Genomic DNA, 16,854 nt, shown 5'->3' with positions numbered 1-16,854 from the left:
AGTTATAAGTTTTGGACTCCTCCTTTGCAAACTGCATCATGCCACAAGGCCATGACTACCTGGGTTCTTAATCCTGCCTAGAGTTGTAGTCTTCTTCATCTTTAGATGCTTTGCTTCTGCATGGCTTCCTGTATGAAACTGAGTGACAAAAGTATGTTTTCGATGCCTAGCACACATCAGTATGTAGACATTAGTGGAGGTGTCTGTTGTTTGCTTGATTCTTTGTCTGCGACTGGACTATTTCTAGTACAGAGTTGATTGAGCAGCTTGAAGCCTTCCACAATTTCACCAATCTCTGGTTTATTTTTTTGTTTTCGTTATTGTTGTTCTAGTTCGTTTGTTGTTTAGACCCCAAAAATTCCAGTTTGTTTGTCATTGTTTACTTCATAGACAATGTTTGCAAAAACCAGACTTGAGCCACAGGGTAAGCATAAAGTCCTGGATTATTCTGGCATATAATTTTAAGCATACTTTCCAGATAAATTCCTGTACCACACTTTGTGAGTATAATTTCTGCACTCAGGCTTGTAAATCCTTCTTTTACTGTGGTTATATGAAGGCAAGCTTTTTGAAACCTTAATAAGCTTACTTAATAGTAATCAACTTAGGAATTCATGCTGTCAGTATTAAAATATTATGACTACATCCATCATGTTAAATAGTTAAAATGCAGGTCTAATTTAATATAACAACTCAGGTGGGAGCTAATGTTTGTTAAGGCTACATTATTGTTTTTCTCTGATTTTAACTTCAAAATTCTGGAAACTACATAGATCTATGCCAGACACTTGACTTTAGAACATACATATTATATATACGTTGATATAGATTCATAGACATTCATATTTACATCAAATTATAACCAAAGTGAGGAAGAAAAGACAACTTTCTGAGTAGATGTTGAATAGTTAAAATGCAAGGCTGATTTAATTTAGCAACTTAGGTGGGAACTAATATTCATCACGCCTATATTTTACAACCTTTTGGAATATGCTCTGAGTAGTAGAAGCAATTACCTGGTGACAGACTAGCAAGCAGAGTTCTCACTACAGTTTTCACCTCAGAAAGAACATAAGAGTAGTGCCACTGTAAGAGTGATTAGTAAATACTGATATAAATTTAGGATCATCATTAAGAATTAAGAACTCATCTATTTGTCTATATATCATCACTACAAGACCATACATCTTCATAGATCTGCAGAGTTCTGCTCAAAAGTTTGCCTAATACCTAGTGATTGCCGTACAGGTGTAATAATAACAGGAAAAACATATTAATAGCAGGAATCTTTTCTAAAATGATTTTCTCCTGAGCCTTGCCTATAGGAGCAAATCTGTCATGGATAATTTTAATCCACAACACACTGACTATCTCAGGAAGATCACCTACTAGTTATTAATTTACCCTATGATGGCTCCTACCACCCATCTCCCATCCATCCATACTATATCAATTAAATAATATTTCTTAAATGTATACATGGGTTAAATAATGAAAGGAAAAGGCAAATTTGCTGCCTATTTCTTCAACCACTAGAGTTATAATATAAGTAGTAGCTATAGTATTTTTTTGGTTGATGATCTGTTCAAAATTGGCTTTGATGCATTAAGTTCATGGCCCAATAATGCAGGTCACTAGGCTGCACGTGAGGTTGTCAAGGCTCCTGCTGTAACTGGCATTTCCAGCCAGCATTGAGGACAAAAATAAAATTCAGAAAATCAGATATCCTTCTAAACAAGTAAGTAACTGCAAATTGTTTACATCATATTCTAGTAGAAAAGTATATTCATATGAGCATAACAGCGACTGAGAAGGTAGCCCTTGGCTATCTAGGTGGGTGCAATTGATGAAAACTTACTGTTTGTTGCTAGTGCAGTTGAGTTACATTGTGACAATAATCTGTGCTTAACAAAGGGACTTCAAAGCACAGATTGTTATTCTTTACTCACTCTCCAGTTTCAATGGGAGCAGCTGGAAGGTCCCATTTCTTTCTCTGATCTTACTTCAAAATCCTGGATGCTGCCTAGATTCATGCCAGACACTTGACTGTAAAGCATTCATATATTTATGTACATTGATATAGATTCATATGCATTCACGCACAGTGAATAATAACCAAAATGACATGGTAAGTACCAGTAGTGATGCTTTACACTTCCATGAATTTTCATTGGCAAATATTGTCTTTTTAAAAAATGTGTTGATCTGACCATGTTATGAGAGAGAGACACAGCAACTGGTAAGAGACCGTGAAGTACACCTCTCACTTATATTCAGAATAAAGAAAACTGCCAATAGTCACTCATCAAGCAGTGACCTTGATACCATTCTAAGATAGCTGAAGGCTGTAGTGATCATTAATCTTCACTGCCAACTGGACTAGAATTATATTCACCAAGGAGACACAATTATGAAAAGTTCTGTTTTTCTAGAGGGGTTATAGATGGAAGGGAAGAATTACCATAAGTATTGGTGTCTATAAAGAGAAAAGGGCTGGAGAGATGGCTCAGTGGTTAAGAGCACTGATTGCTCTTCCGGAGGTCATGAGTTCAATTCCCAACAACCACATGGTGGATCACAACCATATATAATGAGATCTGATGCCCTCTTCTGGTGTGTCTGAAGACAGCCACAGTGTACTCATATACATAAAATAAATAAATAAATCTTAAAATAAGAAAAAAAATCTTTAAAAAAAAGAAGAAAAAAAGAAGCTAATCTCTAGTGTGTACCACCCTCTGTTTCTTCACTGTGAATTCAATGTTATCAGCCACCTATCTTCCCACCATGTCTTTCCCATCGAGATGGACAGTGTCCCCATAAAATGTGAGCCAGTATATGGCTTTATTTTAGTTGCTTTTTCTGAGATTTTTGGACACAACCATGAGAAAATAAATGAATGCAAATAGATTTGGATATACCAAGTGTGACAGAAGCCTTGACCTACCAGTTGGAAAACTTTTACAGTTGGGAAGCAATTTTGCCACAGGAAATTAATTTCACGTTCAAATATATGATGACCACTGATTGACCTAAACTGAGACGCATAATCTTACCTACCTGCTCATAGTGTATGATTCATAAGTGAGCATAAAACATAAACTAGTCTAATCAGCAGAACATTTGAAGTTTTATTTTTAAAGATCAAGAAGAGGGTGATTCTCTTCTCCTGGTTTATTGTTTCAAACCTCCTCACCAGCCTGACAAGGGAGAGGCATCTGGAGAAAAGGGAAAAGGCTCTAGCAATTAATCCTTTGTTTAATCCCCTGCTGTTAGGCTACAGGTGTTAATCACCAAGCCAGAGATTTTTAACCCTCAGAATGAGCTAGATAGTCTTTAGGACATTTTAGAAGCTAAGGGAAATGAGGTAAATTAGTACTTATATATGAAATTCTCAAAAATAATATTAAATTTAATGAAAAACTAAATAAAATTTTATGAAAAAAGTTATCACCAGCATTCAAGATAGTTAGAGAACTAGAATGTCTGGAGACCTTCAGTCTTTAAGCCACAACTTTATTTAGAATAAGGCATTAAGACAGATAAAAGGATGCCTTGTCAATCATGACAGTGGGCCACATAAGTGCTGTTGGTACTCAAAGGCCCTAATGACTGTCTCACCTTATTTTTATACAGTTCAACTGAAGAATTCTGATTACTGGGAAATAGTTTGGCTCTTTCCTATTTCGATTGACAGATTATGTTATATAAACATTTCTTTACTTTTCATATCTCTTCCTGTGATGCATCTGATTTTAATCATATCAAATTATGCGCAGGCATAAGATGGAAAATAGAAAAGTTTTGCCAAATTTCATTTTGAAGAAACAGTTGGTCCTGTTACATATGCATTTAAAATGAGTTCAGGCTGGATAAACCTTTTGACTCTACAATTCAGATATAAACAGACTATGACAGAACAGAGTCTCAGTTGGATAGTTAAGCGTAGTTCAGAGAAAGTTGTAGGTGCAACTGAATGCAGGTGGGAGTCATTGACATTGAACAAATTACTAGGTGCATTTTTTTTCAGAGAGGGATGTATGAGCATAGGGGTGTGTGTGTGTGTGTGTGTGTGTGTGTGTGTGTGTGTGTGTGTGTGTGTGTGTGTTTGTAAACCAAAGATCAACCTAAAATATCTTTCCCATCACTTTCTTCCTTTGATTTGAGACAGTCTCTCACTGAATCTGAGTTCATTGATTTGTCAGGACTATCTGGTCAACTTGCCCCAGGGATCCTCTTGCCTCTACCTACCCAGCATGAGTATTATATATAAACAAAGCCACATTTGGCTTTTAGATTGTTGCTGGAAATAAAACTCAGGTCCTCATAATTGGGAAAAAGAACTTTGTCTTTTGAATCACCTCCACAGTCCCACGAAATTAAATCCTTTACTTCAAATTACTAGTGCAGAAGCCAGTTTGTCAATGTATGAGCTTTTCGGGAATTAAATGTGGATTCAATTAATGGATCAACTGAGGCTATAAATAACACAAAGTACCAATGCTCTACAAGGATGCCATTTTTATAAACCTGTAAAATTTTTATAAAGCAAATGAAGCTTGGCTGTATACCCATACCAAGAATGGTTTGTTAGAACCAAAGAAACATGATGATCAATCTCAATATCAAATACTTTGGTACTTGATGTTTTAATAGCTATAGAGTATTACTGAGTTAGATTCATGTATGAATTGTCAGACTGTCAGCATAAATTGATAATATGAGCATAGTATGAGAGAGAAAAGCAAAATATAGAACCCTCAGTGAGATAGAGAGAGGGCGTCTTTAGGACAAATCTAATAAAAGTGAAATGAGGGGCATGAATTTTAGAGACAGATGAGACTGGGAGCAAATCATCCCATCAAAAAGAGTGAGCACTTTGCTAACAGGCCTGCTAGCATGTCTGTGCAGTTAAGGAAGAAGATCATTCCAGTGCTCAGGGTTAACTTGTCCCTTTATAAGCACATTCATTAGAGCATTTGTAATGCCATTTATATAAAAATCCTAAGATATTAACTGTTTATTCGAAGGTGATTATTTATAAGAATATGTTTATTGGCATTATGATAACTTGGAAGAATAGCTGCACTATATAAGGGTGTACAATATCACAACACGTCAGCTTTCTGACAATGCTTGTTGCTCATAAGTATTCATGGTTCTCTTCTAAGCCCGAAGGTATCTGTGTAATTCAGGCTGCGCATTTGCCTCTTCCAGTAATCATTTTTGGAAACCCTTGAGAAAAATCCCATTATTCTGGTTTCGTTGATATAATATTTTCTTCATCAACATCACTTTGCCATGTAAATACATACTTTGATGTATTTTGGAGCAAATTAACAAGATAATTACATACTTAGCCACTAATTTCCTCTTCTACATCTTTATGCTTATTATATAGTTACTACCTATTTTAAAGAAATAATTAAAAGTATCATATATTTGATGTCAAGGAAATATCAAGTTGGCCCATTAAAAATCTATTAACCTGATATTTTACCATCATTTAAAAAGGGCAATGCTATTTTCTATTCCTGTGCACATGATCTGTATTCAAGTATTGAGTAATGACCCTAAAACCTACTGTTACAGTTTAACTTAAAACTTGCCAAACTGGCTTCTTTCAGTTGTTTTCCTGTAGAAAAAACGCTAAATCTCTTCTTAGATTGACTTAATGAACCTCTTCAATGTTGTGCTTTGGCATTATAACACCAGAGGGAGGTGGTCCCTGACAAGGAAAGCCACAGGTATTCCCTCCTGGCATGGTACTGACATTCTGGTACAACCTGGTAATATGTATGTGTAGACATTCTCCAGTTCTTCCTACATTTGGTCAAGTTTTTCCTTCTCTGCAGCTCGATTCTTATATAGCTAACTGATGATCTCGTCACTTGTCAACAGCATTTTTGGTCCTCATCATCAACTTGTCTTGACTTTCTCCTCTCATTCTTACATATTGCTGGAATCAGTGGAAGCTAACATATATATTGGTTTCATTTTTTGAGGTTTTCTGTCATTCATATGACCAGACTTTTAAATTTTTGTGTTTTCATAATAGGTGTTGTATAATTCTGATATATGTAATTTTTCTTAACTTATTCACCTTAATTACTATCCAAAATAATAAGCTTTCTTATGACATTTATACATTAATATAATTTATGTTGCTCATATTTATGTCTATTTTTCACATTCCCTGCTATTTTCATCCCTCTTCCTAGATAGTTCACTTTCTATTTTCATGCCTAGATTCCATGTATGAGAAACAAAAGTTGGTATTAGTCTTTCTGCTATCAGCTTAATAATAAAGAATTAGAAATAATTAGAATAAAGAAAACTCTATTGGCAATGTGTGGTTTTCTTTGTGTGACTGAAACACCCGACAGAAAACAATTTGGAGTAGGAATCACATATTTGTCTTACAGTTGGAGGTCCAGTCCATTATAGCAGGACCGTGTGCATGTGTGTGTGTGTGTGTGTGTGTGTGTGTGTGTGTGTGTGTGTGTGTGTCACTGTGTAGGTATGGGCAGAGCAGTTCACACTGTGGAGGGCCTAGGAGTTAGGAAAACAAGGGTGCCATTTAAATGTGTTCCCTTAGCCCTTCACATATATAAAATTTTTTACTTTGAACTATGACAGTGAAATCCTCTGTTCCTAAGAAGTCTTTAGTGGGCATTCTACATATTGTGCTTTGTTCTATCTTCTGTAAAAAATTTAAATGTCATATATATGTCACACTTACAACTACACATATGGGTATATATGTATGTATGAGTATCAGAATCTCATTCATAAATAAATAGTAAACTCATACCACTTGCAGGAAAATGGACAGAAGTGGAAATCACTATGTGAAGCAAAATAAGCAAAAAAAAAAAAAAAGGAAAGGAAAAGAAAGAGGAATCCTGGTGTGCCCCTCCCCCTTTTAAATCCTTTTTTTACAGTCTAGTGTTTATCCCCATCCATGTCTGCCCTTTGACTTTACTCATCCCATACCTTCCCCCTTCTAAAATGGATAAAAGGATGGCTCTTAGCTTTCTTGTCTCTCACATTTCTTTCTGTTAAGGCACACAGAGTTTATCCATCATTTCCCCCCTGTTGTGGTTTGCCTGGGAGTTATTTGTATTTTGATGCTAATTCCACTGCCCCAAGGACAGCTGCCTAGTCACTACTCAGGAATCTGGTGACTTCACCAGAACCTTCTCCCCACTGAATTTGTAAAATACAGGTGAGGGGCAGGTACCGGATAGAAGGAGGCCTGTCATTGGAGGAGAAGGAAAGATGGGCGGGAGAGAAGTGTGAAGGAAGAGGAGGAGACTAGAATGGAGGAGAAGAGAAGGGAGGGGAGAGAGAGAGAAGCCGTGGGAGGACAATGGAGGCTGATGTAAAGATTCTACTCTGTGTATTTACAGGTTGTTATTAATGTTCTCAAGGGATGGATGGTACCGGACTTTGTATGTTTAAGTGGGCAATTATATCTTATCAACTGGATCTAAGATTATTGTGTTGTGTGTTCTTTTATATGAGGGTTTGAGTGTAGAAAAGTGTGCGGCAGCAGGAGACACTGGGCCAACCTGGCCAAGATACCTAGCAGATATCTTGGGGCACCTAGGTGCAGGACCTAGTGAGGTAAAAGACAACAATACTTTTTTCATTTTTATATCTTACAGCAACACTCCCCCCCCCCACACACACACTTAATCCTCTCTAAATATGTCCATCCCCCACTGAGAAGTGTCCATCATTTTCTAGGTAAGTCTGAATCCAGTCAAGGGAACCCTGAATAGGAACTGCCATAGTGGGTATAGATACCACACTTGCCTTACCGATTCATGTGCATGTAGGTCTGTATCCTGATTCCATTTCCTTGCTGCTGTGAAAAGAGCTGTAATAACCATGGACGTGGCAAGTGTCTCTGTGGTACGCTTGGGAACTTCCTGGATTAGCTGTTATCTTTAACATCTGGCTCTTTAATATCTGCTTCTATTCCCTATTTTCTTTTTAATTAAAATGATATTATTTGATATTTTCCTACAAAAGCACTGTACTTGCATCCTTCTCAACCCTCTTTCCTCTCCTACTCTTTCCAGGTACCCTCAACCTCATCAAATTTATGACTTTCTCTTTATTGTTTTTAAACACACATACATGCACACAGGATGTACACATGTACACGTGCATGCATATGCATGCACACACACACTTAGCCCTTTTAGTGTTGTTTATATGTACAGTCATGCTGACCATTTAGGATTGGGACATGAGGAGGCTTGCCCCTGGGGGAAACTGACTCTCCCTCTTTCTACAGTCATTGGTTGCCTGCAGATATTTATCTAGCGGTGGGACATTGTGAAATTTCTCCTCTACTTAGTTGTGACAAGCTCTCTGGTCCACTCCTGTAGCTATGATGTTTTATTTAAATTAATATTGCTGGGATTTCACAGACGCAGCTTCTCTAACATCTGGAAGATACAACCATAGAACAGATGTCCTCCGGCTTTTATAACCGTTCTCTTCCTTCTGTGCTTTCCCATGAGCCTAGTGAAGAGGCATAGTGACGGAGATGGACCAGTTGGGATTGAGCATCCTATGATTACTTATTTTCCTATGATTTCTTACTTTATTTTGATCATTTGAGATCTCTACGGTAATCTCCATTAACAGCAACAAGATGTTTCTTTGATGAAAGACGAGAGCTCCATTTACCTGTAGGTATAAAGGTAAATGGAACACAGCTTCGAACTCTTTTGGTTTATAAAAGAGCAGCAGAAGTTTCTCCAGGAAGTCACTGTCTCTCCAGCCACCAGAAGTTTTCCAGGTTTACAGAACCAGGCTTGAATCCCCTCTGATTAAATGAACTTTCAGTTGGAGTAGACAGTTGCTGGTTAACCTTGAGATATAAATGCTTCTACTGTACCACACGGGATATTTGGTCAGTTCAATCCTTGTTGTGGTCCACAGGTTTTCCAGCCTCCCGGACTATCGATTACTTTTCTTCCTTGCTAACTTTCATAACATCTTCTAATACCGTGAGAGGTAGTCGTCAGGGTAGAGGCTTCTAAGTCAGTTAGAGCTCAATTTCTCCAAGTCTTATGTCTGAAGTATTTGGTGTCATCAGAGATTGGGTCATAACTTCACGTAAAATAAGAGCAATGAGGTTCTAAAATTGTCCAGCATGATGTGTTGACAGAGTTTGCACAAACTCTGGTTGGCAAACATAGACAAAATCTGTGCCACTGAGTTGAGGAAATGGTGCTAAATTCCCCACGAGTAACAGGAACTTAATGGTGATCACAAGACGTCAGAAGAGAGGAAAGCAGAACCACAGAGAAAACTCCAGAGACCTTCATATTTGAGTTCATATTAGTGCCAGCCTGTGTGTATATGTAAGGAAGCTACAAGACTCAGAAGTCCTCAGCTGAGAAGACCAGAATTGTCAACACCCGATTGTCACACATGAAGCAAACAATTTTTTTGCAGCTATATCAATAATTAATTAATGAACTCTTTATTTTTGAGATTTATTTTATTTATATTCGAGATTTTATTTTCTTTGCTCTCTTTCAAACTCATGCCCCCTTTGCTTATAAATGATTAATGCATACGTATATGTATATATTCCATATATACTTAGTAAACACAGCCTGTTCGGTGTGCTATGCTTTCAGAGCTGACCATTTGATATTGAGTAACTAATTGATGTGCTCTTACCTGGGGACAACTATTTCTTCTGCTCTCATCCTTCCCTCGTCGCCTGTAGTTCTATTTTGCATGACTGCTGCAGATCAGCAGAGTGCTGTTAGGATAAATGCAATTCTGTAGGTGAAGGGACGCAATACCAGATCAATAGGGGAGTCTTCCCTAAAGTTTGAAGGTCTTGAAGAGCTGTAGTTATATCAGGACATGCGTTTATTAACTTGGTAAGAAGATGGTGACAAAGTATCACAAACTAAGTGGCTCACAGCAAGGAAACTCATGTTTCCAAGGTTCTGAAAGTTTCAAGTCCTAAGCTATGAAGTCATTAGGACTGGCTTCCCCTAAAACTTTCAAGAAAACATCTGCCCAAGAGCCACTGTTTCTGGTGGTTTTCTGGAAGTCCTTGGCATACTGGTTTGTCACTGTGTTCTCAGAGTTGATATTCTTGGCGTTTTCCTTGTGTGTCTCTCCTGTGTTTCTGTATTTCTGTCTCTTCTCATAGCTTTAACAGAACATCTCTTGTAGGGGATACAGGTTAGGTTCCTAGCACCCATAACTAGTAGCTCACATCTATTTGTAACCATAATTACAGGATATCTGGTGCTATTTTCTGGTAGGCACCTGCATGCATGTGATGCACATAAACTCATACAGGCACATACATAAACACACAAACATATATATTTTGTATAATGTATTATATTAAATATAGTATATATTTATTATTATATGTATATTATATTAAAGGCATATTAAATATTATATTGTATACATATGTATGCATGTGCATATATTAAATGTACATTATAATAAATATATTCATTAAATATATTATATTAAATATATATTAAAAATGTACATATTTTAGTCTTCAAACTTCTCATTGTATCAGATAAAAGCTATTATTGAAAACTACAATCAATAAAAATATGGATTGTGGAAATCAATCCCAGCTGCTATATGTACAGCATCATACACACAGCACCAATCTCACACCTACCTAAGGCTCAGGGATCATCAGGGAGGAGGGTATGGAAAGATTCTAAGAGGAATGGGCAATGAGCTTTCATTTGAGTGTGTCTCCTAAGACTATCAGAAGCTGTAGTCATAGAGTCTCAACAACATGACTACCCAAAGGTCTGCTGAACATGGATGGCAGCAATAGACTTGCTAACATGGATGGAGGGGAGCTCCCGAGACTTCAAACGCTAGGGAAAAGCAAAGCAAATCAAAACACACAAACGAACAAAACTGTAGGCAAGTAAGAAAGGCTGAAAGTGGGAGCAATAGTTTTCCTATGAGAAGAGCACCCCAATAGGAAATAGTCAGCCCAGAAAACATATACACAAAATGAAGATTATTCAGACTGACCAGGTTGTAGTTATACATTTAGAGATATTGTATGTTTGTGTTTATGTACTTAGAGAGATTATATGTGTGTTATGTGTATATAACAATGATTAGTGAAAAAAGAGGCCATGAATGACAGCAAGGTATAGAGGTATACCATCCTCCGTTGAACCAGAGGTTCCCTGGGTCTCTGATCCGGCCAGAAATGGCAAAAGTGTTATCGTTCTCAGAAAGGAAGCCTGCACAGGGCAGGACTCTGGGGTCTCAGGTCTCACCCGCTACTGTTGCAGCACAGAATAGCAGTGGTAGGAGCGATAGCAGCAGCGGAGGCAGCAGTGGGTGACAGTGGCAGGGACAGAAGGGACGTGAGCCCGGCCTGCCAGGCGGGTTTGAGGTTCAGTGATGAATGCTTTGGGAGAGAAAACTCTTCCCCAAAGTGTTACAACTCAGTAAAACAGCCACACTCCGACAATTCTTGGTGACTACGTTGTACATTTGTTATTCCATGCGGATGGGGACTTTATGAACATTGAGGAGTAGGGTGGGATCAAGGGATAGATTCTTCCAGCTGGCTTAGCTTGAGATGCTGGCGATGCTCTATTAGCATGGGGAAGGACCCCAGGTATTTTCCTACGTGACTGTCATGGTCCTCTCAGTAGAGTGTTGTGATTACCCTTTGCAGAGCAGGTAGTTAGGCAGCGAGCTGGTCCGACTTCTGCCATTCTCAGTTCTGGGTTTCGTGGGGTTTGAGCTCACCAGTTTTTCTGTGTGGTGGCATGGTACACATGTCCCGCATAGGCATACTTGGCGAGAGCAAAGAGAAGGAGCCAATTACGTAATCACATTTTAATCTCAAGAAGAAAAAGAAATAATTAAAACAAGCCCTCAAATCCTCAAACCCCAGCTGAACTTTTATGAATAAATATTTAGTAATATAAAGTGTTTTCAGGTACCAGGTAATTTCTAAGCCTAAACTTGCTCCCAGAGATTTTCTAGCTTAAACCCTTGCAATTTAAATGTACAGCGAAGACTATAGACAGCTCTTTATTGTTTGCTTTAAACATTTTATTTTTAAGAAAAAATATAGAAAATGGACCGGATCCTTGTCACATTGGTGTCTGTGAGATGTTGTGCTCTTTGTAAACAAGGCTTATTGTTCCTTCTCTGTGCACAGCCTGTGACCTTTAGGCCTGCCCTCCTCTTGCTTAGAACCAAAAAATGAAACTGCATGGATAACCAGCATCACTTACTACCCTTCACACACTAATAAAAATGATTTTCTGATAAAGAGTGGATACCATTGTCTGGGATAGCCTCATCTTAACTGATTGTATTTTCATTAAGACTACTTGTCTAGGCCTTTAAGACTTCAATTTTGACTTCCTGCAGAATAGCATTAAATGGGTAACAATACACACATTTTCTTTATTTAAATTTATTTTCAAGACAATTATTGAAACATATGAACAGCAGTATAGCTTTATTTTATTTAAGTACTTGGTATCAAAACGTCAGTAATTGTTTCCACGTGTGGATTATCTCAATATAAATGTATGTTTGTGGCTACTGATTTTATTTTGTATGTTAGTTTATGCTGAGAGATGGAAACTATCTCCTAACTGTAACCTAGCTCATATATGATAATCCTTGCATGTTTTTACATGGGTATATCATGATAATAGCAGTTTTAAGTTTCTTAGGAATAAAACTTTGGTTACTGAAACCTATGGGACTTTTGTTTAATATCAGAACTCTGAAGCTCAAAAAGCATGACAGAATTTCTGGGAATTAGATTGTTGAGGCTCAATGGTTCTCTTCAGAAAAAGCTCAACGATGTCTATCCAGATAGTGAGCATGAGTCCACAGACTGTGAGAAAAATGCACAGTCAGAATCTCTAAGCAAGGCTTTTGTTATTATTTCTTTCTTCCAAAAATCTTTGTACCAACTAATTCCCATGTCTGTCTCAACATTAAATCAATATGCATAGGAAGTGGGATGGAATTGCTTGATTTTTTTAAAAAACACTTCATTTGAAAAAAAGATCTACCTCGTAAAAATTATGCTGCTTGCCTTCTTCGTGCCCCCTGGTGTGGCCCACAATATATTAGCTCTTTCACCCCTAAATGAGAAATATGGAACTGAATTTCTTTTTTCAAACACCTAGTCCTGATTTCAATGTCTTACAAAATTTAGCCAAACCCATCCACCACTAAAGTGCCCAGTGGGCCCTGGGTATATGTTTTTCTGGAGAAAGAAAATGCTCATTAACCTGTTCCCAAGCTTCTTGAACTTCTTTAAGATATATTATGAAGACCCAGAGACTATTTTAGTTTATTACAGTCTCACAGGGGATCTCTCAAAAGTCTCAGAAGAGAATTGCTATACACCATTGACCTTATCACAGAAAATTTAGGCCAATACTGCTTAACAGAGGCTAGAGGATGAAAATAGCCAAGGATAACCCATTCAACTAAAAGAAACAATGACAAAATAAGAAAAGACTATTTGCTACAAGGCAAGGAAGAAGTAAGGTTAGAACTAAAATGATCTGGCATTTACAAATAATGTTTCTCAAAAATCTCTCTGTCTCTCTCTGTCCCTGTCTCTGTCCGTCTCTCTGTCTGTGTGTCTCTCTGTCTATCTCTGTCTGTCTCTCTCTCTGTCTGTCTCTGTCTCTGTCTCTCTCTGTGTGTGTTAGAGAGAGAGACAGAGACAGAGAGAGAGAGAGAGAGAGAGAGAGAGAGAGGAAGATATCAACATCAGTTATTCCTTTGTTCCTTTCTTGTTTATTTTTGAGATAGAATCTTGTAACTCATCTTCCTGTCTCTGTCCCTGCAGATTTGCAATTTCAGGGCCACACCACCATGCCCATCCTTCCTATGGATGTTGAGGATCTAAACTTAGGTTCTCAGGATCTCATGGTTTTTATAACACCAAATCATCTATGACGTCACTAAATCGAAATTGTTAGGAATCAGTGTCCATTCGTTGTCCTGTTCACATCTTAAGAATCAAGAGCATCCATGATGTACCCGTGTCTATTAGCAGAAAACCATTTTTAACTATTTTAAGTTCTGTCAATGACTTTAAATCACATACATGGTACAATAAGAAAAAGAAAATAATAAATCCAAATTCATGTATTTTAACACTAAATACATTAGAATCAGAGAACTGTGGAATAAATTTTCAAGAGTAGATGTAGGCCTCAATGTCCAGCAGACTGGCTGAGGTTTTTATTACACTGGTGTCAGGGCTCCGAGGAAGAACTGTAGGAAGCTCTCATAGTGAGGACTTCTCCAAGTTACCCATGAGCCCAAACATCAGATAGACTTGATCTTGACGCACATACTCTGGACAATTAATAATTTCATCCTGGGGCTGGAGAGATGGCTCAGCCGTTAAAGGCTAGGCTCACAACCAAAAATAATTTCATCCTGTATTTTTGCTGTTACAATAGCCACTTTTATATTCCTTCACATTGTAAGTTCACTTGTAAAACTCAAGATAGGTATTAACAATTCCACTCCCAAAACTGAGAATTATTTTTTTTATTTATTATTTTTTTAGTAGTAGTTCATTCCATAGTGCTTCATTGGGTCTTATTGCAGTCATAAACTTAATACTTTCTATTTTCCCGTTATGACAAAATTGCTATCCGGAAGCTTTGTGTGTTAGTTACTTATTTACTGTATGTGACTTGCGTTGTATTCAGTGAGGGAAAATGGATGTGGGGAGAAGCATGGAGGAGTGAAGGGAAGGAAAACTGTGGTTGGCGTATACTATCTGAGAGAAGAATCGATTTTTAATAGAAATAAGAAAGACTCAATTATCCAAGATAATTCTTGTTGCTTTTTCTTTTACTGGGATCCTACCTCTAGTTTCCTATGGGAACTATTAAGACTCCACTTCCTGTCGTGTATTCCCTTTTTTCTTTGTGTTTGTGTGGGTAGCTTATGAGGCCATATATGGCCAGAAGTAGAGGAAAAAAACCATCCAACTAGCAAATCCTTTTTTTTTTCCCCTTTCAAAAAAGGTCCTGGTAAAAAGGCATTGCAGTGCTCTTAGTGCCAATTAGAAAAAGTGTTTCCATTTGTATGTTGCTTCTGGGCAAACAATACGATAATACTACCTTGCTTTCTATTCGTCCCTGATCCAGCTGCTGCAGTTTTTATGTATCCTGTTTGCTGCTTAGTACCTTCCAGTTATGATTTTATATCTTCTTTCATTCTGTCCCATCTCAACAGGATAGCAAATTTTTATTTGCGTTACTTATTTATTTCACATTAAAGCTTCCATGATGCTTATACTATGAGGCCACATACAAAGTCCTTTAATCTCCGAAAAGAAATTGTTATGCATATGAATCCTATTGCATCTTCAAGCTGTCTGTCCTCATCTATACATATAGATAATCTTGCATTATCTTTTTAAAAGAGGCTTTGAATAAAATGACTTTTTTTTTAAAAAAAACTGTAGCTCCAAAGGATAAAACAGATGTAAAGTAGTGTTCAGTTTTAATCTCATAGTTCCTTTGATGAATCAAAATATGCTTTGTCTTTAAAGTAAAGTTATAAACTAACAGAAATTTGAAAATGGACATCACCCCAGGCATGGAATGTTATTGCCCTTGACAGATCCTTAGGCATGCATCGTTTGATAAGTCCATTTGACTTAAAGTGTATTGGTCACTCCAGAATAATCTTGGACATACGTTGAAGCTATCTTTTCCCTAGTAAGATTAGAATATATGCTGAGAGTTTCTCCGAGCCATAAAGGGGCTCTTTTGTGCCAAATCATTTTTGGACTCTTCAAATGACTATGTGAGGTCATCTAAGGATACCTTTCTTCTCTTGACTCATAGAAGCCAGTAGGTGACATACAAGAACAAAGGCAAGAGATGGAAATAGTAAAACAAAGCTACTGTACTTCTGGTTTCCCACTCAGTGGAGCAGTGCTACTCACCCAACTAGCATGGAGGCTGGAAAGGTTGGCTTGCAATGCCACATCACTTTGCACTGTGAAATGGGCTCATGAACGCACACCTTATTCCCATCCAGAAATAGAAAGGCCATAGTTATCAGTCTGTTTCATAAGTACTTGAAAGTTTTCATGATAGAGCTCAGTTTATCCACACGCAGGCTAACACTTTCTATACAAGAATGATTTGGACTCTCCAAGTGTCCGAGTTTAAAGGTTAATATAGCGAGAAAAAAAATTATCACACATTGGAAAGCTAAACACACTTTTACCATGAGTGTTTACTAGAATGACCTGGGGCAGAGGGATGACCAGAATGACTTTGACAAATGAACTGATGACTTTTGAGTGAACAAATAGGCTAATCAAACCAAAGTCTTGCTGAAAGCATCTGAAAGCTTGCTGTAAAATAAAACTCAAGTGAATTCTTTAGTGGAATAAAGACCTGCAGTCTCAAATAGAAGTATCAGATGAGCTTGACGGGAAAACTAAAGTGAGTTGGCTGTGAGACATAAAGCCAGTTTGGCACCATCTGTTTGTATGACGGGTCAGCCTTCTGCAACTACTTGTATCCATCTTTGCTAGCTAGCTTCCCTTGTTCTTTCTGAATATTCTGTGCTTGTACTGGTAATAATTATAGAACAACGTCTCTATACAACTTCTCATAGTAAGGAGATTCGACTGTGTAAAGACAAGATGATTGTGCAAGGAATTAGATTTGTCAGAAAAAAATCTAACAATAAGAAGAGAAAAGAATCCTGGGATCTTTGGTGTATACAAAGGAATGAGTGACACAGATACCCAAGTCACTGGCTTAGCTATGCAGA

This window comes from Rattus norvegicus, chromosome 16, assembly GCF_036323735.1.
Source record: "Rattus norvegicus strain BN/NHsdMcwi chromosome 16, GRCr8, whole genome shotgun sequence".
Lineage (NCBI taxonomy): Eukaryota > Metazoa > Chordata > Mammalia > Rodentia > Muridae > Rattus > Rattus norvegicus.
The sequence above is the reverse complement of the archived record's forward strand: the minus strand, read 5'-3'. Positions refer to the sequence as shown.